Source organism: Macrobrachium nipponense, chromosome 19, assembly GCF_015104395.2.
Source record: "Macrobrachium nipponense isolate FS-2020 chromosome 19, ASM1510439v2, whole genome shotgun sequence".
Taxonomy (NCBI): Eukaryota; Metazoa; Arthropoda; class Malacostraca; order Decapoda; family Palaemonidae; genus Macrobrachium; species Macrobrachium nipponense.
Genome location: NC_061088.1, coordinates 35,621,110 through 35,644,546, shown reverse-complemented (window position 1 = coordinate 35,644,546; position 23,437 = coordinate 35,621,110). Strand labels below are relative to the sequence as shown.

At 38.9% G+C, this 23,437-nt stretch overlaps 1 protein-coding gene and 1 long non-coding RNA gene across 4 annotated transcripts in view; both read left to right on the top strand.

Moving 5' to 3' along the window:
- The window catches only part of LOC135216196 (vitelline membrane outer layer protein 1-like), a 42,033-nt gene that overhangs the window by 12,599 nt on the left and 5,997 nt on the right, over positions 1-23,437 (top strand). The gene's annotated exons all lie outside the window — the stretch shown is intronic.
- LOC135212833 (uncharacterized) lies at positions 8,984-15,327 on the top strand. Of its 3 annotated transcripts, none has more exons than XR_010313998.1 (3): positions 8,984-9,002; positions 9,496-9,629; positions 15,199-15,327. It is a non-coding gene; the product is annotated as an uncharacterized LOC135212833 (long non-coding RNA). The 3 variants fall into 3 exon arrangements; XR_010313999.1 differs by having other exon boundaries at positions 8,988-9,002; positions 9,464-9,629; XR_010313997.1 differs by lacking the exon at positions 8,984-9,002 and adding an exon at positions 9,228-9,357.

Genomic DNA, 23,437 nt, shown 5'->3' with positions numbered 1-23,437 from the left:
CTGCAGACGTAACAACGCATCATTCAACGCACTGGTAGGCGAACGCAAGCTGTCAGACGCAACCCCGGGTGCCGAAGGCGACGCAAGTTAAGTCCAAATAAATGTCCACACACTTACATAACATTAAACCTTATTAAGAGTAAATTACGCGATTAACATTTCAGTTAGACAATTTCTGGTATTTCAAGATTAATAGATTTTCACACTGAACTTTTTTTTTGGCAACGAAACCTTACGATATTTCTTATTTTACTAATTATAACTAATTAGCTACTAAGACCTTTTCCCGAACATTTGTATTTACTAACCAATAACTAAATTTTAATTTTAATTTGAATTTAGATTGTGTCATTTTATTTTGATTTTTTGTGATTTTGGTTGTTTTTTGTGATTTCTTGTACTTTGTTTTTTTGTTTTAGTATTTGCTTTTTACTTGTTACGTCGAGTGAACGTTTACTTGTTTTTATTTTGTTTGTTTAGGATAACAAGGGTAATTCACGGGAGGTCTCTCGTTAGCGTACACTTTATGGTCAGTTCAGTATCGTTTTACCAGTACTGTTAAGAGGGTTTTTGTTGTTGTTTAAGAATCGCTTACCGGTAACGTAAGACTTTGAGAATATTTCTGGGAAAATTCTTTTATTTTTTATGGTGATCGAATCCTAAAGTAAAAATAATTCATTGTTATTATCATTTTCTTTTTTGGGATATTACTGTCATAACTTTGATACTTTTAATGATACTCAGTACTTAAGAAAATTTCCATTAACGAGTCGATGGTCAAAGGGAGACCGACTCCTTATCAGAACGTAAGAACGCCTGTGCTCACGAGAAGTCACAAGGAAAATAAACATGCCGGAAAGTACACAGTCCGCGAATTCGAACGCAGCAGTAATGGGAACACATAAGGGACATGTAATTAATCACATAGCTAAATTTTGCGGAAGAAAGGATGGTCAGTTAGCTTGTAACTTAGAGAACTGGATAGAGCAGGTGGAGACACGCCTAGATAGCATAACGGGGACAGATAGAGAAAAGCTTATTGAAGCCAAGAGTTATCTTGATTTGGAAGCCGGAGGAGACTTAGAACGATACGTCCACTCCGAGACTTACCGAGAACTTAAGAATTGGGAAGAATTGAAACGGTATTTTAGGAAGGTTTATTCCACAGTTGGTGAAAGAGATCCAGTTACTAGCTTGGCAAGGATCGTGCGTCAATTTAAGTTAGATGAAAGACGTTATCAAGAGTTTAGCTCTCAGTTGTATAACAATATGAACGAATGGGGTAACTTCATGGAATCCACAGGTTGGATAGAGGTAGAAGGAGGCAAGCAAAAAATGCTAATGAGTCATGTTAAAAAAATATTTAGACTAGCAATAATGATTGGAAGCCTGCCTACGGAAGTTATTGCAAGGATGACTCGTAAGTGGGAGACATCCGATGATGTAGCAGAGTTTGAAGAGGAGGAGGAAACAAAAATCCTAGGCAGAAGACCTGAAGGGAATCCTATATACAGACCTTTAGTCGCTATAGGACAAAAGGAAAGAGGTCCAAATAGATCTAGGACACCATCTAGAAAGCAGAATAAGATGCCAGGTAAATCTTCTCAAGGAGGATTTTCGACAGTCACGTGTTATAACTGTCAGAAGAGAGGACATTATGCCAGTGACTGCCGAGGGTTAGCCTTCTGTCCTTTCCATAAGAGAACAGGACATAGTGCTCGAGAATGCAGAAATAAATTTGTTTCAGCTCCTAGAGGTAGATCTCAGTCGAGAGGCAGAAGTAGAAACAATAGTCAATCTCCCCCAGTTAGAGGAAATAGGGATTCCGTCCCAAATAGATATGCTAATCAAACAGCAAGTATAGGGTATCAACCAGTCCAGTCAATGTCAGACGACGCAATGGGAAATTTTCTGCTTACTGGTACAATGAATCTTCCTCTATAACAGAGAGAACGTCCGGAATGTCAAGGCTAAGCACAGCTACACAGGTTAGCAAAGTTGATGTAGGGAATGAATATAATTATAGACCATTATTTCCCGCACATGTCGGTCTAGAGAAACCTATTGTTACATTCTTTGATACAGGTAGTCCTAAGAATATAATGTCAGAAAAGGTGTATCGGTTGTATTTTTCTCACTTAAGTTTGAACCCAGCAGTAGATTGTAGAATCACAGACGTCCAGGGTAATGATATCCACGTAATTGGACAGTTAGATTTTCCATTTAGGCTAGGAAGAATTGCTCTAAGAGAAAATGTTCTGGTAGCCAGAGATATACAATTAGCTTTTGCTCATTTGCTGATAGGTTATCCAACTATGGCTAGACAAGGGATAAGCATTGATGCCCCTAGAGAACAACTAGTGATTAACAACGGTCGTGAGATTTCTAGAATACCAATATGCAAGTCAATTAAAAGAACCCAGACTCAAGAGAATCCCACACTGAAGGGTATCTTAAAGAAGGATAAGACGGAGGGAAGACATCCCGATGCATCACGAGTTCACAAACAGATCATTAACCTCTTAGAATCAAATTAATGCACTTATTTAAAGTTAGAAAGGGAATTAAAGACTTAAAAAACCAGAGAAAGTACGTGGGTAGAATGTATAGTAAATCCAATTTTTGAAGGAAAGGAAATTCTCACGCTTACTGAAAAGTCGCAAGTAAATGGAATACATTATTCTTCTAGTTTACACGAAGTCAGACAGGGCAAAATAGCGTTACAGATTACGAACAACAGAGGAGGAAAAGTTAAGTTAACACCAGGTACAGAGATAGGCCTAGCAGAAGTATACTCCATACCTATCCGAGTTGTAGAAAGGGAAACGGTAGCCGCGATCCGTAAGGGAAATGAAAATTACGCTCAGGACATAAAACTGAGAAGAGCTAAGATAGGATTTCATTTAAAGGACATTAAGGAAAACCACGTTAGAGAAGAATTCATAGACTTACTGTGCGAATATAATGATATAGTTGCTCTAGACGGCGACACCTTGGGAAATACACGCGAAATAACGCACAAGATAGACATTCCAGAAGAAGGAACTAGATATAACCTAAGAAATAGAAGAGTCACTTTTCAGTGAAACAGAAGAACAAACCCATTAATTCATCCCATTATTCCCATGTATTTATTTGATTTCGTTATTGCTAAGTTTACCTTCATCGGTCGACTTAGGAATAATCTTTTATTGTTGCAATTCTTACTTTAATTAGTCGGTTTGTAGCAAGAGTTTTGGGTTAAGTGCACTTAACTTCAAATTTATTTTGACTTGAAGGGAAATATTTGGGTATGTAAGAAACAGTTCAATGCGCAATATAAGAATTTCAAGACGTATATTAAGTTTAATCGTTCCATAAGAACATTCTTAGAAGTAAAAGAATAAATAAGACGGGTTAAGATAGACATTAAGAGATTTTAAGATAAGAGAATTCGTTTCAGAAATGACTAAGATATTGAAGGGGTAATTAATACACTTACTTTGTTCAAATCCATAAAATGTTGATTGATGAAAACTTACTAATAAGATATTAATTGATGAAGACTCGTTAACAAGATAGTAGTTGTTGAAAACTTACTAACAAGATATTGATTGGTGAAAACTTACTAATTGTTGTCACAGTAGAAGAAACCTACAAGTATTAACCACTAACCGGTTCCTTTAACCGAGTTGCCAATTTTGTTTTAGTATCAAGCAGTAAAGTTATATAGTTAATGTACAAGATTATCAGAATTACAATAAGAATGCCCAATGAAATTTTCCATAAACACAATACACAATCTCAGTAGGAAGTCAAGGACACCCTTGTTATTGCATACAAATACACAAGGATATTTTCTCCCAGGACGTGTCTCCAAGCAGCAGGTCGCAGCGAACAAGAAGCCATCAAGTGTCGTCAACGAAGAACGAAATTTATTTTCCCATAAAAGAAAGACGATATCCACCTAGATAGAGTAGGACGGAGGACTGAACCAATCATGTACTGTAAACTTGGATAGTTACCATTATTTTTTGCTTCTACCATGCATTTATATAACTTTTGTGACTCAAGGGCTTATGTATGTTTAACTTTCAGTTTTTCTTGTTTTTGGTGATTTATTTTGTTTGCATTCAGTTCCATGTTTCTTAATGTGATTTACTCATATTTGAATTCAGTTTGATGATTCTTTCAATATTACTTAATCAAGTATTTGTTCATATTCATATTCAGTTTTTTATGTTTCTCTGAATGTTACTTACTCAAGAATTTACTCATGTTTACATTCAATTTTGATTGTTGCCCTTAACGTTACTTAATCAAGGATTTGCTCATGTTTACTTTCACTTTTGATGTTTTTGAAGTTAAGTTTCAATATGATTTCAAGAACATAAGTTAGGAGTTCCTCTTGTAGGTATAATATTTGCTTCAGCTTAGTTAACGCTGTCGGAGTCAGCGAGGTAGCGGGCCGAGACTGTAATAGTGTGGCACAGTGTCGTTATTCCAAAAGACGATAACTTAATAATACTTAAGAAAAAGGCACGAAACGGATAATAAGGAAGAAAGGAGAAAAAGGGAATACGATAATGATTTTTCTTAGCGAAGGGATTTTGTTACTCAAAACATTAGGCTTTTAGCCATTAGACATCTGGTTTTCATCTCCCCCAAAAAGCCTCTGTCCGTACCAGCGATTAGTGACCAACAAGAGATTATGGTCGATGAGGGATATCGCCCAGGCATATTTCCGAGAAAATTGGATTCATTAAGCGCCTATGACTAATCGCCGTTCCCTTCGTGAACAGGTCAGAGAGAGCCATCTGGCATACGTTAAAAAGGAATTCTATGAGACCCGTTGTTAGAAAGAGGGAAGTACCAAATTCTTAAAAGCTCCACCCTTTCATGATAGACCTATAGACTTCGACGAATCAAGAAGCAGAGCCAGATCAGTGGGATACCCCAGGAATGTGTATCAACGAATGACCTACAAGATTGTCCAAGGAATACACCCCCAAGAAGCCAGGACATGAAGAAGGAGGCGTATACAAATTCAAAGCCTACGAATTACTGTACAGCATGACAGGAAGGCGGTCTTGTATAATGTTTGCAGCCACTAAGGCACAAGAAGTCTTTCAGAAAATGCCACACCCAGTCAAAATCCAAAAATCCAAAGGCGGGGCTAAGGAGATTTCAACTGAACAAAAAAAGGCGAGACAGAGAGAGAGCAGGCAGAAAAGGGAGCAGAGAAAAAAGGGGAACAGAGAAGCCAAGAGAGAGAACAACCGGGGAGCCTGAGGGGAGAACTGCAGTGGCATGGCCGTGAAACAGAGAAGGACAGAAGAATCCCCAGAAGAAGAACAGGTGCAAAAGTGTGGTGTGCGAAGCAATCAAGGACAGTGAAAGTGACAATCAATACTCAGTAAATTTTCCCTCGTGCCTATAGACTCGTAATTGCAACAAGTGCCAATTAAGTTTTATCAGTCCAAGAGCCCAGTAACTCAGAAGGTGGAAAACATGTGTAAGAACCCCTAACGAAGAATAAACTTAATGCAAAGAAACATATCAATTAATTTCTCATCCTAACAGAACCCCTTTACCTAATTCCCCAAAGTACAGCCTCCACGGCACACGTTACCTTAGATCTGTGCAAAGAAAGTAAGTACCGTCACATATATATATTATTATATATATACATTATTTATTATATATTTATTTATTTATTATATATATATATTTATATATTTATTATATACTATATATATATATATATATATTATATATATATATATATATATATATTGATTTATATATATTTATTTATATTATATATATATATATTATTATATTATATATATTTAATATTTTATTATATATATATATTTTATATATTATATATTTATATATATATATATATTTATATATATTTATATATATTTATATATATTATGAATGGTCTATGGGTTGTCTACACGTTCTTCATTTAAAAAATATCGGGACTGAGAATAATCTGGCAGAGATTGAAGCAAACAAAGGAGGAAGGAGCAAAATCTTACAAAACATGACCTTAGTATGTAAGTTTAATATTCATAAATCTTTGTTTACATATATACAACGAGTCAGTAATATTTAACAAAAACGAGTCATATCATTAAATACTCAAATCTGAGAAGTCAGTAACACACTAATCAAGTCACAAATAAAATCACGAGCAGCAATATAATTCAAAAGCCAAAAACAAAAAACACTTGTCCTAAATGTTTGAAAAATACAGCCATCTAGGCACACTATACAAATCAAAGGAGTAATAAATAACCAGAAAGTAATCCAAAGTAACTTTATAAAAAGAAAACTTTAATTACTAGCAACAGTGCAAAACCAACCTGTCGAATAGTTTATCAATTACGTACTAAAGTGAGAGCTTTGTCGACAATTCCGGTGATGCCCAACGAAATAATGAACCACAACATGGCAATACACACAAAAACTCATGGCTAACATACACAGTTAAACATAACGAGAGCATAACCAAACCTTGGCAAACACAGGAGCTACCGAAACATTGCAAAAATGGTTGAAATTAACAACCCAGGTTAACTACCTAAACACAAGGATTCAGAACACGGACGAGGTCGCACTCCAAGACGAGGGTCCAGTAGTTGAAACAGCCACACGTTCTACGAACTTAGTCGGAATCCCACTCCATGAGGAGGTCACAACAACAGACGAAAACCTCAATTATGGTCGTCATATACCCGATACGCCGACGCCATTTACTTGAACTCTCGTAGTAAACGTCCACAAACTGACTCAAAGCTGCTTTCCATAACTGACTCTGCTGGATTACTGAATCCAGTTTAACTGACGTCAAGCTGCTTCCATACTGACTCCTGCTGGATTACTGGAATCCAGTTACTGACTCAAGCTGCTTCCATACTGACTCTGCTGGAATTACCTGAATCCAAGTTACTGACCTCCTTCTATTGACTGATAACTGACCTGAAAAACTGGTTAGGCCGAAACGGGACACACGTCAACTCGCCTTGAAATAAAAGCAAAATTGGTTAACAGGTAGAACAACCGAACCAAAGGAAACAATCAAAGTTTGATTGTTTCCACAAAAACAACTGACCAGGCCTGACAATATATATATATATATATATATATATATATATATATATATATATATGTGTGTGTGTGTGTGTGTGTGTGTGTGTGTATATATATATATATATTATATATATATATCATATATATATATATATTAGAGAGAGAGAGAGAGAGCGAGAGATTGAGAGAGAGAGAGAGAGAGAGAGAGGAGAGAGCTGACTCCATAAGTGCTGTTTCACCCGGGAATCAGTCTTTTGGCACTCGTACCGGTAAGGCAAGTATCATGTCTGCCCGACTAACCACGGGCTGAGTTCTCTCTCTCTCTCTCTCTCTCTTTCTCTAAGATATTCAATGGATAACGATAATTGTATAGTATGGGATTCACTTTCTTTTATTAAATAAATTTTCACTTGTGGCAAATAAAGGTTTATTCGTGAATTTGCTTGTTTTTTCTATTTGAGTATTTATAAGCTACTCGACTTTCAATCATTTCTTCTTTGTTTAGATTTTTATCAAAATAACCATTCAAATGTCCTTTTTATTTTTATCATCATTGTAGTCGTTTAGTAGTACATGCAGTAGTAGCTATACGGCTATTGCTTTTGTATTATGCTGTTCGTCTCTATCATTTCTATGAAGCTTTAATGATCAAGAAAATTCATAATGACCTAGAACTCTCCCCAGACTTACGTATCGTTTGAACAGTGGCCACTGGACAAACTAGTTTCGTTCCAGAGTGTCATCTGTAAAGAAAACCAGTTCAAGTAACATCCTATGGTGGGAGTAGGTATCTTGCTGTATGAAAGGACCCAACTCGTCTGCGATCAAGCAGTTTTCTAAGTTCCTAGGTACCTGCTCCACAACTAGAGTTTGCAGGGCGTTTTCGTTGCAGTGCAATTGCCATTCTTCTTCACTCACGCAATCTCAGGGCCTTTGTGTCCATCCATTGGTAAGCGCCTACAGGCTAGACTAAGCGATCAAGCTGCTGCGTATTCTGCAGTAATAATAATAATAATAAATAAGTATTAGTAGAATAAAAGATTCTTACACAACATCGATATGATGAATTATAACGAGAAAGACATTGCATAAAAAAAACTGGTCATGCTCGACTACGTAAAAGCTGTTGGAAGTCGTAACGTTTAGCTATTTATCTACGGAAATTCTTAAATTTGCCAGTTTATAAATTTATCACTTCTCTCTGACGCCCATACAGAAAGTTTTTTAGTTTATGCAAGAGGGGTTATACAACCTAGGTGTTGACGCGGTCCATAATCTTGTTTAGTCCGTCTTACAACGTATCTTGGTGCTCTTCAGAAATGATAATTGGCACGTAAGGCCTTGAAAACAATGAACTCTCGAACACTATTGTCAGTGGATAATTCTCTGAGAAACTCTCGGCTCATCTAATGTTCCATCACTAGGTCAACATTTTTCAGGAAATGTTTTAAGTTTTCTTCTTCTTCTTCTTCTTCTTCTTCTTCTTCTTCTTCTTCTTCTTCTTCTTCTTCTTCTTCTTCTTCTTCTTCTTCTTCTTCTTCTTCTTATCGCGTGCATAATCTAAATTCTAAAATCACCAGGTTTGACTTGAATATTTACTTCGAGAAAGTTGAAGCTTACTGAAGTCTCAGGCAGGGCTGACAGTTTTATAAGTACTTTTTTTTTCTTTTTACACATACTGAGCTATCCAGTGCCAAGTTCAGATCAACAATAGCTATATACGTTTACCTTTCTGTGAAGCCGGTCTTAATAAGCTCTGTATTTGCAAAATATTTATGCGAGTTGCAGAACTCTTCATGACTTTGCATTGCAACAATGTAAGACTTATGCAATGATAAGGGAAGTATCACATAATTGTCAATTGAGTGCAGTGCAGTGCCAGTTCCGTGCTGGCTGGGTGCATCAGTGCATTTATTGTTGTAAGTGAAAAATACCTCTGTTATTTTTGTTGTTGTTGATGTAACATTGTATGATGTTTCTCGAATTTTAGACATGTTGAAGATCCTGTTTAATGTAAGTGTAATTGAATTTGATTCATTACCTCATAAGCATTTTGTTGTAACAGTCGTGTTCAAATATTTAATCCCCTCCAGCATGTAATATGATGTTAAATAAATGTAAAGTTTGGTTTTCTTTATCACTTACGTAATGTCAACCATTGAATTAACGCGGTTACGAGAACCACACAGGATTGGCTGGCGTAAATGCGAGCCCCCCGGCTCGGCCAATGGACATCGACTTTAACTTGTTATGAAGCGAGTAAAATGCCAACAGGTTATAAATTTTATAAATTTGTTTTGTAGCTATGCTAATTTGACTCAATATTTGAATTTTAATAAAATTATTAAAAATTAAATAAATTAATACTATAATTATGTAGCTAAATGACAGGTCATGATTATAAATAACTAGGCGACCTTGGAGATATGGCACCGCAGTTGTAGCAGAAGCCGCCGCTTAGCAGCTGATTCTGCAATCCTGCTCTCTTTCAAGTTCTGTTGCCCCGATCAAAAATGTCTGCTGTGCGACTTCTCCGCTCTGTTCAGGTAATTATTGGTGTCACGCAGTTTTAGTTTCCTAATTTTGTGTTTTAGGCGTGATGAATTTATCATGGATAGGATGTAGGCCATAGCATAATTGTACCTGAAGATATCCCGAGGAATGTCTGTTGTCACCAACTGCGTTGGCGTTTTACAGTATGCAACAGTAAGGCTTCAGAGCCCTGTTTCCCTCGTAATGAAGAGAGTAACACTGTCTACCGAGAATATAGATATTTTCTGTGTCTAAAGAGCTTTGGCTTAATATAAGCCGTTTTTGCAATTGACCGGCTGCGTTGTCTATGGCTGAAGCCTAAAACCGCTTGGGGTAGGGCTAGTACCTAGTAGCTATACCTAGGTAGCTACCTAGCTAGGTAGCTAAAGATCGTGGCTTCTCAGGGTAGGCAATCAGAACACCTTTGTTGCAACCTATCGACGTCCTATTTTATTGGCATTAGCTAATATGTAATCAATAGGTTAGGTGTAAAATATGAAGGTAGATCTAGGGTACTTACTACCTATCCGCAGCGGCCTAGACTATGGCAGCTACGGTTGTTCTATGCAGTTTTACTTACTGAACAAGAACTATAAGTAGGTAGGTAATACCAATTTATTCGGACGACTGTAATTAACCTCCAGGGTCCAGTACTAGACACAGCGAAATACATTGGACGGCCCAATCCCTAGTGGATGTCGTATCCGCGGTTACGTTCCTTGCAGTCCGTGCGGACTGCTTCTGTAAAAACACCAATATGAATAATACAGGACATAGACTAGGCACCCTTTGCTAGCTGTAAATAGCCTAAGTAGTAACATGTTAGGTTAATTTCAGATTTTTTAATTACTACCTTTAGCAGCATAGCCTATGGGGAGTGGTGATATTGTTATATTATCAGTTGTATTTTTTTTAAATATAATGTATTATGGCTATCAGTGGTTCTGTCATCTTGGCTTATTTTGGTCTTATTCATGCTTAAATGCTATCTACGATTCTAATTAGGACTCACAGAAGTACCGTAGATATCTCTAAATGGAATGGTGAATTATGTGAAAGAACAGAAAAGCATGAAATGCTTTGGTGCTCTACTTGGCAGTTTATGTAGAACACCAGATCAGTCATTTTTATAAGTAAATACTAGATAAGTAGAGCCTGTTATGTATCCACAGAGGAAAAAAGAAGGCAACAGTAAAAGGCATCAGCCAAAATCAGAAGTAAAACATACTTTATTACAGTAGGATTATAGGTTCTTACACTTGCAAGAGTTCCACGGTGGACAATTGGATTGCACACTCGCCTCTTTGGTAGTCTGAGTTCGGTTCCTGCTGCTGCCAGTGAGGAACCAGAGAAATTTATTTTTGGTGGTTAGAAATTAATTTCTTGATATAGTGGAGTTTAGATCCCACAATAAGCTGTAGGGCCCGTAGCTAAGTAACTCATTGATTCCTAGAAATGTAAATAAAAAAAATTTTCAGTGGTTTGGTTAAACTAAGAAATACAGGCAGTCCCCTGGTTACGACGGGGGTTCCGTTCTTGAGACGCATCGTAAACCGAAAATCGTCGTAAGCCGGAACATTGTAAACTGCATTCTTATTGCATTTTTCATCCACCCAAAACCTTCAAATATTGATTATTGTTTTGCATTTTTTGTGTCATACTTCTTGTGCCAGATGAGCGTTGTAGCGCCATAACCCTGGAACATGTGTCATAACCCTGGAAATAATTTCTGATGAATATAATTGAAAAGCGCCTTAATCTCGGAACGTCGTAAGCCGAACCCGTCATAACTCAGGGACTGCCTGTACTTGAATTACACTTGCCAAATGAACTACAGGCAGTCCCCAGTTATCAAGGCGGGGTGGGTGTTTCCATTCCTGGGGATGTGTTGATAAGTGAAAACCACCATTAGGTAACCGAAACTCAGTGATTTATGGCACAATAACCAGTTATCGGCGCCATAAGCACCCTTATTGTTAAGTATGTTATGGTGCCCTAACTCTATTATTGGCTATTAGATAACCAGAACTCGGCCCGTAATGGCACAAGACAAATGCCATAAAACTGGATTGCCAATAACCAGGGACTGCCTCTATTGTAAGAATGAGAAATGACATAAACTAACTACCATAACCTTACTTGTAGTTTACCACTAACATGCAATTTAAAATTCCTATAGATAACTAACCAGTAGTTTGCCATTAAAATTCAATTTAAAATATTTATTTAAAAATATTTGACCTCTGAATTGGTAGGCTAGCAAAAGATAATTATCATAATGTAATCTGATAAGTACAGAAGGCCATTAATATATTCCATTTTATCCTGAAAGTCTTGTAAAAGTCTAGTTTCAATAGCTACTCTGTGTTTATTTTCAAGGTCAGTTAGGCTAACAGACAAGATATGATCACATCATCTTTACAGTTTAATGTAGTGAACTACCATTCACTCTCCATAGAGAGGTTGGTGATAATGGAGAGTTTCCCTCCCCGAGAATTCAGGCAAGTCATTCACCCAACAAAAAGATAATTTGAATTAAGAGATGTAATACGTATTTATAAACAATCACTCTCCACATTTCCCTGTTAGCTAGAAGATCGTTTGAGTTGTTGAATATAATTATGCCAATACGTCCAATACTAGTAAAATTATCTCCTCCTTGGACTATGAATAAAATAGGATTTGCACACGCTTGAAATATTTATCAAAAAGTTACTCATAAACCTCACAACACTTAGACAATATACAGTAGAATGTATAACCTGAAAAGGTCCACATTACACAATATACACGATGGATCTAATCACAATATGGAGTATAATATGCTGCAGTATCCCAAACAAAACAAGTCAGTTTCCTCTACCTAATAAAGTTTCAGTATTTACAGCTGAGTTATGTGCAATAGCATCACCCATGAAAATAATTAAAGAATCTCTGTCCGTATAGGTATTAAGGAATAAAAGGCTGAATAAGCAACTAAATTAGCAACCCATATGACAAGATCAAATATAAGTATCCCTCTTAATGATTATGTAACACATGAAAATAGGCATTATAAACAAATGGCACATTAAATGGAATGAAAATTCTGAAAATTATAAGTTTAAGCAAATAAAGCCTGGAGTTCAAAAATGGAGTTCATCATACCAAAGAAAGAGCCATGCACAAGTAATTCTAATATGTATTCTGAATAGGCCATACAATCATCTGACACTTGAAATGCTTAATGAGCAGCCCACATGAACCAGCTCCTGAAAGCTCAGAATACAAGTGATACTAAAGCAAAACGTGTTATGCAAACGTACGAAATATAATTAACTTCTTTCCCACCGTTATCCCTATATTAAGGGGTCGGTTGTGTGATGCGCCTTCCCCACTGCCTTCTATCAAAGGCATCATCCTCCATCAAACCTCTCCTCTCCTTATCTTCCATCACTTTATCTTGCTACCTAATTCTCTGTCTCCTTCTCGATCTTCTTCCTTTTAACAGGTTCTTCCCAAGCCCTCTTCACTCCCTCCTCATCATTCATCCTCAACACATACCCATACTATCTCAATCGTGATTCTCTTATCACCTCGGTAATTGTTTCTAACCTGCTCTTTATTTCATCATTTTCTAATCCCTCAAGCAGCGATATTCCCATAATCCACTTAGGATTCTCATCTCTGTTCTCTCAAGCTTTGGATCCTCTTTTCTTCTTAGAGCCCATATTTCTGCTCCATACATTAACACTAGGCTTATCAGTGTGTATAGATCAACTTTTGGAAATGAATCGATTTGGTGAATTTTTTTCAGTTTGCAACATTTTCAGTTGCCCCAGCCTTAATATTCATGAGGAAATGTAAATTATTTGATAAAGTATAAACAGTGATTTAATGCAAAAGCCCATGTGGCAGCTAGCAAGAAAAGTCTGAATTAAAAAAAAAAAGTTATTCTGATTTCTATCATTAGTATACTCAGTTTTATTTATCTATGTACTTTTTTTTATTGTGCAGATGAAAACTAGAATATAGTGTGTATTTAATGCATATGTGTGTGTTCTAGTGTGGAAACATATGACTTCTTTCATATTTGTTTGTAAAATTTCATTATTCGTTTATCATTTAGTCTTAAGTGCTTAGCCTGTGGATTAGACCTGGTACTCCATTTCATTTTAATCCTTCGGGCCAGCCCTATGAGAGCTTTAATCAGCTCATTTTCTGGTTTAAACTATTTTAATATAATAATAATAATGACAGCTGCTGGCATCTTCCCAATGAAATTTCTGTTTTGGAGAATTAATATGAAATGTATGTTTTCTGGTGTTTAGCTTTTATTTTTTAATCTGAATAAACACCATAGATATAAAATAGTAAAGAAGCCATTAACTTAATTGCAGCCTCAGGCCTAACCTGTGTTACTTTATTGTTATGAAACCTGAGAAGTAATCAATAATTGGTTGCAAGTAATTTTATTTGATAGGCAATACGTATAGGCATTGATCATAACTTGAGACTTGTGATTATTTTTAATGATTATTAAATTATGTGACTTCATTTTAAAAATTATTTGTTATACATGTCAGACGTTATTTATTTTTATAAGAAATGGTAAAGTCTAGTTACTGAACATAACATAAAATGCTTTAAGTAATTGATACAAAAGGCATAATATTTTTTATCCATTGTTATGAGAAAGCATTTTGTAAAAGGTTTCTGTTAAAGCTTGTCATTGATGAAAGAACTGGTGGTTTGGTCCACTTATATGATGGGCTAGTTAATGTGTATTTATGCTTGCACCATATAAAGATGTAAGTGTATGACCATTGAAGTACTACAGCTGTTTGGCAAATGGCATAGCCCCACCTATTGGAAACACTTCTCTTTCAGCCTTAAAAATTTAATGGGTTCACTTATTGCCTGCTTGAATTATTATTGTGGTATGTTTATCACACGCATTACTTTTATACCAAAATTTGTGAAAACATTAGTTTTTTTTGTGTGAACTTTTGAGGCTGTGATTATTACTGTTATCTATCTTTGTAGTGGTGTCTGTCATAAAAGACTTACTTTAAGAAATGCTAAGAATGTGTTTTTTGAGATCCTTCTACTAGAATTACCATTTCATGTATGTATTGATGAAGATTGTGCAGAATTCTTGTCAAAATGCTATCAAGTTTGCCACATTTTCAAGTATCACTCAAGCCTAGTTACATTGAGTTGTTCAGATAATCAAGTATACTTCACAGAATTTGTATTGAGAACAGTAATTTAATTAAACACAATTCCCAATAGCCTATGCATTCCACATTTTTTGTTACATGCTCCTGCTTTTTTAAACAGTATCTTGAGTTATGGTAAATGATTATGGGAATGGTGTTTCTCATACATGAAATTGTTGTAGGCAAGATACATTTTATTTATTATATACGATTAGAAGTTTAAAGGTAATGTCAACTACAGTGGTGTATAATTAATAAGATGCAGTACATGATGTGGTCAGTTTTCTTATCAGAAGATATGCTACTTGACCTGTTTTCTTGTTTTATCTCTTTAAGGTGCATTGATTTTGTAAAGTGCTAACTTCCAATATTTATATCTCAGGGCATTCCTGGCCTGACCTTCAGCAGAAGCTACAGTGCTGCAGCACCAACTACCAAGCTTTTCATCAATGGAAAGTTTGTGGAGAGCAAAGCCAAAGAGTTTATTGATGTCCACAACCCAGCAAACAAATGAGTATGATAAGTATCTTTACAGCTGATGTAAATGGTTTGTCAAATGGTATCTTTTTGGAGAATTAAATACTATGTAAAAGTGAAACAGTAATTACTGTGTATACTCTCCAGTTCTATTATGAGGATATTTGTTTTACATCTCTTCCATAATTAGGAACATTTCATTGGTGAATGTGTTAATTTAGAGCTTTTTCGAACTGGTTTAATATGCATATTTTGATGGACATTAATATTGGTTAGGGTTGAGGTTCATTATTTTTCTGATTGATGAGTAGATACTGTAGCATATTTCTCCTGAAAAGTAACCTCTGAAGAAAAGTTGGAAATTTAACAGGTTGTCACCAGAGTTCCCAAAGCGACACAGGAGGAGATGCTGTCTGCTGTTGATGCTGCCAAAGAAGCCTTTAGTACATGGTCCAAAGCATCTGTTCTCACACGCCAGCAAGTAATGTTCAAGTACCAACAATACATCAGAGATAATATTGTAAGCATAATTTTATATTTGTTGTTTGTTGTGTTTAATCAGAATTTTTAGGGACCAAAACTATTTTGTACGCATGGGTACCTTTCTTGTGGGGAGGTGAGGTCAAGTCAGGATTACATGCAAACATTCAGCATCTGTATTTTGTCGTAAGCTCAAGGCAATATACATGGAATATACAAAGTACAGACAGTAACGTACACAATCTAGATACATGAGATAACATGATCAAAAGTGAATAAACAGCAATATCCACACAGTTGCTGAAGTAGTAAAAAAGACTACGTAATCATAATAGTAAAGGAATGATTTATATAAGAAATAAGAAATATTGAAACAAATTACTCATATGAAAAATGGAATACTTTAAAAATAGAATTCATTATAATCTATCCATACAGTTAATGCCTGATTAGAATTTAGTATAAAAGGAAAAGATTGTGAACAGTGAAAAAAATTTAAGTGTTTGCTTGGTAAAGTATGAAACAAAGCAAGTGTAAAAGTTTTTTCTCTCGCTGTTATTGTAAAGGATCTTTTGTTTCCTCATCATTTGTAATGTTTGTATGTTATTGAAAGCCTTGCAACCCGTCCCTTCCTTGTTATGCAACTAGAACATTATTGCCTCTTGAGCCTCATAGTTGTCAAAAGTGTCATGGAGAGGTAGTTATACCAAATTTCTGATAGTATAAATTTTTGTTTTCATACAATCAACTTACCTGTCAGATATATACATAGCTAAGACTCCGTCGTCCCCGACAGAAATTCAAATTTCGCGGCACACGCTGCAGGTAGGTCAGGTGATCTACCGTCCTGCCCTGGGTGGCAGGATTAGGAACCATTCCTGTTTTCTATCATATTTTTTCTGTCGCTTGGAATGTAAACAAACGTTTTGCAGTTCCTCCTGACTTGATTTTTGGATTTCATCGCCATCGATCTTCTGGGCTATCTTTTGCAGGAATACTGGATCTTTGGTTCGGCATACGCATATTAATTTGTTTTGATAACTTTGGCTTCGAAAATTTCGAAGAATTGTTTACGTGTAACTACCGAACTTTTCGGTAGACAATCACATAGTTTGCAAGAAGGAAAATTTTAATATTTATTCATAATAACGTGTAGTAAATGTTAGAATTGATTGAAGCTAACTTCCTTCTTGACGATGTAAGGAAAGAATAGTTACGCTTCCTTTAGAAGTTTATATAGCTCTCGTACTAACGAGCAGTTAGAGCATTAACATTACTAGTAGTGTGGTATCCTCATCTCCTTCTTACTTCACAGAATCTTCAAATTCATATTGCAATTTGAAGACAAAGGAATGTAGCTCAATACGAGCTATTGAAAGGTAAGAAGTGATTTTACTGTTAGTGCAGTGGAGGGTGCGTTTCTGTTCGGCTCTGTTTCGCTCCCAGGCCTAGACCTCTTCCAAGCTCACACCCAGAGGAGAAGGAAAGTCGAAAGCCTTACGGAGGTTATGGAGAATCCCCACCGATCAGGCGTCCCTCGGCAGATCTGTAGAACGTCCCAGACTGCCAAGTTCGCCATTGGAAAGGCGTCCTAATTAGTAGAGGGTGCGTTCGAATCGGCTCTGTCTCGCTCTCAGGCCTAGACCTCTTCCAAACTCACAAGCCCAGAGGAGAAGGAAAGTCGAAAGCCTTACGGAGGTTATGGAGAATCCCCACCGATCGGGCGTTCCCTCGGCAGGATCTGTAAAACGTCCCAGACTGCCAGGATAGCCATTGCAAAGGCAGCCTTTTTAAAAAGTGCGTCTGTTCTTCCGTTTCTTCATCTTACATCCGAAAAGACGAAGAATGTACATGTTAGAAGTTCGGACGATCTGGCTCGTTCTCTGAATAAGAGAACACTGACTCACTGAGCGAGAGGCTGAGAGCCAGCCAGCAAGCTAGCGCGAGCCACGTTCCAACAGCCAGCAGCGAGCCGCGTTCCAACAGACTAGCGCGAGCCGCGTTCCAACAGACTAGCGCGAGCCTCGTTCATACAGATAAACGCGAGCCGCGTTCCAGCAACTGAGTGCGAGCCGCGTTCCAGAACTTTTTCTTGGCGCAAGGCGCCTTCAAAGAGAAAACAGACGGCTTAACTAAGGAGCCTTATAGTAGAATCGGCAATCAGAAGGATGCTTCCATTGAACGTTTTCTGGCAAGAGGCTCGTATAACAAGACTAGAGGCGCTCGGATCTATTAGGGCGCACGGGACCTTCCACGCAAGCGGAACGTTCCAGGAGCGAGTCTCCTTTCTAGCGTGCGGAACATTCCAGGCGCGCGGAACTATCCAGACGCCAGGCGCTAGGCACAAGGATCCAGACGCCAGGCGTCAGAAGATTTCAAAATCTTCATTAGAGAGAGAGGTCAGTCGCGAGACTCCTCTTTGAATTTTTAACTTGAACAACTTTCCCCTGGCAAATGTGCAAGATGTCGCACAGGCGGCCGTTGCTTTTGTCAGAAGGATTCTGATACTAAGAGAAGCCCCTTTTCATTATTCAGAGACTCCTTTGTTAGGCAGTTTCCTCTCAATGCGGACTCTCTCCTTCATCCATGCTCTTCCCTCGTTTGGAGGAGGGCAAGAGCTTTGGGAGAGATTTTCTTAATAAGATCTCATCGATGTTTGGGTATGATGGCGGATAGAAAATATCTACTTCCTTCCGTAAACCCTAGTGATGAACAGGAATTCTGTCTCTTCCGCGATTTATGAAGAAATCACGAAGATTTAAAGAGTTCCTTGATTAACTTCGTTCCTTAAGGATATATATATATATACTCTTTCTATGCCTTGATTAACTTCGTTCCTTAAGGATATATATATATATATACTCTTTCTATCGTTCTATTAACGAAAAGAACGAAGATAGTAGAAGGTAGTAGAGTTTCTGCTGTATGAGAATACGATACGGTCAAATCATACACACTACCGTAGTTACTTCTTTTCTGTGCAACTCAATTACAAGTATCCTTCTACGTCTTTCTAGGAAGGACTACGCTTAAAGGGATTGTTAAGACTACACCTACTTAGCTTCTAGATTTTAATCGAAGTCTTGTTTTCGCTTAAATATGCTTTAATAAGAACTTTGGTTCCTGAAGTTCGTAATAATTTTATATTAAATTCCTTTATTAATTGGAGTAGCTGGCAACTCTGGAAGAGTAAGCGGGGACTGCTTTCTCTGAGAGCCTGAGACCAACGCAGTACGCCTACGGCCAGTTACTGTCAGTACCCATGTTGGTGTCAGTCATGAGCGGTCGGGCGAATCTCTCTCTCCTGTGGGATGGAATAACTTTCCGTATCTCCTCCCCTACAATCGCGGGTCTTAACCTCGGATTGAGGGGATAGTTAAGCTAACATAAATAATATTGTATGCCTTTTTGCTAAGAAGCTTTCAATAAGAGAGATAGTACAAACCTTTCAATGCTGTTTACCGTAGGTAACATTATTAAAGGATTCTATCGCAGCAGAAACATTATATATGTAATGCTCTCAGGCTTACGAAAGCATAGCTTATTAGAGTACCTGCTCAGAAGAAGATGGATGAGTCGGATGGGAAACATTCTCTTTGGGGCAGAACTTGTTTCCCTGAATGGACTATACTACGTATATTAAGTTTTTCCTACTAAGAAACGGAATTAACATGTGAAAGGATGTCGGGTACCATAAAGGCACAGGTGTTTCTGGCACATAACATAAAAAAGAATTAGAAGAAAGCGCCAGTCTGGCGCAACGCGCCAGAAGTACCAACCTGGCGCAATGCTCCAGAAGCGCCAGCCTGGCGCAAAATTTGCGCCAGAAGCGCCAAGCCCTGGCGCAGTGAGCCAAGAGCACCATCCAAGATTTTTCTCGTTTTAGCGAGTTATTAACCTAGGAGTCCGGTAGACTCTCGGTACACCAAGCTCGGTAACGGCAAGATTCGTTCCTGATTTCGTACCCATTTATTCACTTAGGCCATTTCCACGACACTCTCATATCGCATAGAGCATCGAGAATCTCTTTTTTTCGCTCCTATTCGCGTTAACAAAGAGATCCTTCTCGATCGACGATAATAACTGTTAACATGTTTAACATTTATTGGAAAGATTGTGAGAGACGAACAGGCTTCCTATAGACTGCTTCCTTTTCCTACTTCTCCCCCGATTGAAGATGACGTGGGAAAAGCTTCAAGGAAGGTTATCTTGCCAGTACAAGAGCAACTGGCCTCTTTGGTGGGAGTGTTAGCGCCTCGTAGGAAGGACGTTGCGCTTCCTTCCATCAAGAAGTCTCGTCCTCCTCTCTCCCCTGCGAAGCGAGAGGCGTCATGCAGACGTGAAGCTTCCAAACATATCGCAGAGGCTTCGGTTTCGAGAGCGAGATCGGGAGAATCTTACGGAAGACACGTAACCGCCAGAGAGACGTGAGACGTCGTCAAGACATGAATAGTCATTTCAAGCTGCTTTTAGACGCGAGGCTCCAACCAAAATTTTTTGGCGCCAGTTAGGACGCCCTTTTGAGAGCGAAGCGTCTTCCAGGGCGCGAGGCGTCATCCAGACGTCAGCAGCCACACAAACGGGAGGCGTCAGCCAGGACGCTTGGCTGACTAGAAGCGTCATCCAAGCGGAAGCGTCATCCATTTATGGAGAGAAGCCTGGGCTGTTGGCGCCTTCCAGACTATTAAAGCGGTGAAGAGGAAGGAATATCATTCCCTTAGCCCCTCTCCTATTAGGAGTTTTGTCTCCTCCAGAGGAAAGACGTACTGAATTAGCAGCGGAGACTCATCTAGACCCCGAGTTAGTAAGTAAACTCGGAGGAGGAGTATCAAGGAAGAGAAGGACTGTCGAACTATAATGTTTTGACAGCCTTGCTTCTAGAGGAGTATGGAGACGACTTGACTCCTGCCTCTCCTCCTTCTCCGCGCTCTCTTTTCTCGAGTGCAAAGACGATGAAATCTTCGTTTTTTCTTAGAATGAAGCCCGCCATTTCGATGAAGAGGGCTCTTCAGTCTTTAGACTCTTGGATGAAGTTGAAGAAGTTAGTTATTAGAACGGTCTTCTGCATGCCTCCAGCGAGACTAGCTGGTAAAGAGGCATTTGATATCAGACGGGAGAGAAGTTTGGGTATTTCTCTTCCGTCTACGTCAGAAGCGGACTTTTCGACCTTAGTTGACGCTTCACGTAGACAAGGTTTGAACTCTGCCCGTATAACTTGGGGCATTTCAGAACTGGACCATCTCCTCAAGGGACTCTTTCATGTATTGGAAGTTTTCAACTTCTTAGATTGGTCCCTTGGGGTGATGTCCAAGAAAGCCCATGATTCTGAAGGACTCGAACCAGAAGTCCTTCTGTGTATTTTGTCTTGTATAGACAAAGCGGTTCAGGATGGCTCGGTTGAGATCTCATCTTTGTTTGGAGCATGCTTCTTAAAAAGAGGACAGTATATAGTGTCTTTTTAACCAAAGCGGTCTCCCACGCTCAGAGGGCAGCGCTTCTGTACTCGCCTTTGTCTGACTTTTTGTTCCCTTCTCAGTAGTGAAGGACATTTCTCGTTCATTAACTGAGAAGGCGACTCAAGACCTTCTGACACAGTCAGTAAGGAAGAAGAAACCTGCAGACACCCAGCCCCAAGAACACTGTCATTGTCTGATGAGGAGAAAGACCGAGCCTACAACCTGACACAGATGCGCTAGATGCGAACATATAGGACAGATAAGAGTGTCCGATGTGGACATTGCCAGACATCCTCGAGACTCTACCAAGCTCGAAGCTCCGGCAAGTGGGGAGGAGCCACCCAGCGGCGAGGCGCCAGGCAGGCGCGAGGTACCAGCCAGGCGGCGAAGCTCCGGCATGCAGGCGCAAGGCGCACTCCAACCAGGCGCGAAGCTCCAGGCAGGCGCAAGGCGCCAGGCAGGCACAAAGCGCCAACCTGGCGCGAGACGCCAGCCACGCGAGGTGCCAGCCAGCCGCAAGCTCCAGGCAGGGCCGGAGGGCGCCAACTGCGCACTCCAACCAGGAGCTAGACGCGCGCAAGGCGCCAGCCAGGCGCGAAGCTCCAGCCAGGCGCGAAGCTCCAGGCAGGCGCGAGGCGCCAGGCAGGCACAAAGCGCCAGCCAGGCGCGAGCAGCCAGCCAGGCGCAAGCCAGGCTCTAGGCGCGAATCTCCAGCTAAGACGCGAAGCGTCATCCAGATGCGAGGCGCCAGTCAAGCGAAAGGTACCAGACAAGCGCTAGGCGCCAACCAAGAGCGAAGCACCAGCCAGGCGCGAGGTTCCTGCCAGGCTTCAGGCTTCAGTCGGGTGAGATCCATTTCAAGAAAGCCCTGGTCTTCTTTGAAACATGGAGATCTCCTAAGCACTTCATTAGTGACTTGATTCCTTCAAACAGCTGAGAATTAAAAGCGCAGGAAGTGCGCGCTTTTGCAAATTCTTGTTCTTTACATAACAATATGTCATATAAGACATATTAGCTGTGTTGTACGGTAGAGGCAACTCTGTGTTGACTTCTCATTACACAAAGGATGCCAAGTTAACCTACGAGAGATCCTTCTCTTTTGGTTTATACGTTTCTCGCGGATACGTTACTGGGATAATGGAGCCGACACTGATCCTTAACTTTGAGTTAAAGTTTTTTAAAAAAACTTAGTGAAATTATTGGGGTTTTTGAAAGGAGTGTGTGGATAACTCTTTCCAATTTGAGCGCGAACCCTCGTGTTAGGATCAGGTGATCGGGATCGGTGTCGTTTGCGCTCCTTCATAAGTATTGTCATATAAGTGGATCAGCACCCATTGACAAAGTCCTTTCAGGCTCTGCCGAGTAAAAAGTGGATAAGACCCCCTTCGGCAGACCCACAAGAACTCTTGGCCATAGATCACATATCTCGCTAAAAGTTTCTTGAGGTGATGCAGACTACTGGGCAAACACCCACGAAGTCTACCACCTATCAGGTAGGAACCAAGGTTTTATTTATACCTACAACTATGTTGTTTACCTGTCTATTCCATATAGTAGCTGTCTCTTACCCTCCACCGAAGGGTGCCAATCAGCTATGTATATATCTGACAGGTAAGTTGATTGTATGAAAATGATATTGTTATGATACAATAAAGTTTCATACATACTTACCTGGCAGATATATACGATTAGGGCCCACCCAGCCTCCCCGCAAGGAGACAGGTGGAAGAGAAAAAATATGATAGAAAACAGGAATGGTTCCTAATCCTGCCACCCAGGGCAGGACGGTAGATCAACCTGACCTACCTGCAGCGTGTGCCGCGAAATTTGAATTTCTGTCGGGGACGACGGAGTCTTAGCTATGTATATATCTGCCAGGTAAGTATGTATGAAACTTTATTGTATCATAACAATATCATTATTATTATGAGGCAAATATTTTGTAGGCAAAAGTGAGGGTGAAATTAATGCATGGGCAGTGCATACTATTTATGAATCTTATTGTTGTATCTTATTTCAGCATGAATTGGCTAAAATAATTACACTAGAACAGGGAAAAGACATTAGCAGATGCTGAGGAGACGTCTTGCGAGGCCTACGTAAGTTGTAAAAAATGATTTTAGCTACTTTTTTTAAATTTACTACTTATTGTTTATAGAAAGCTCATAGATTAGGGTTAAGTTTACCATAATGTGAACAATATTAGCT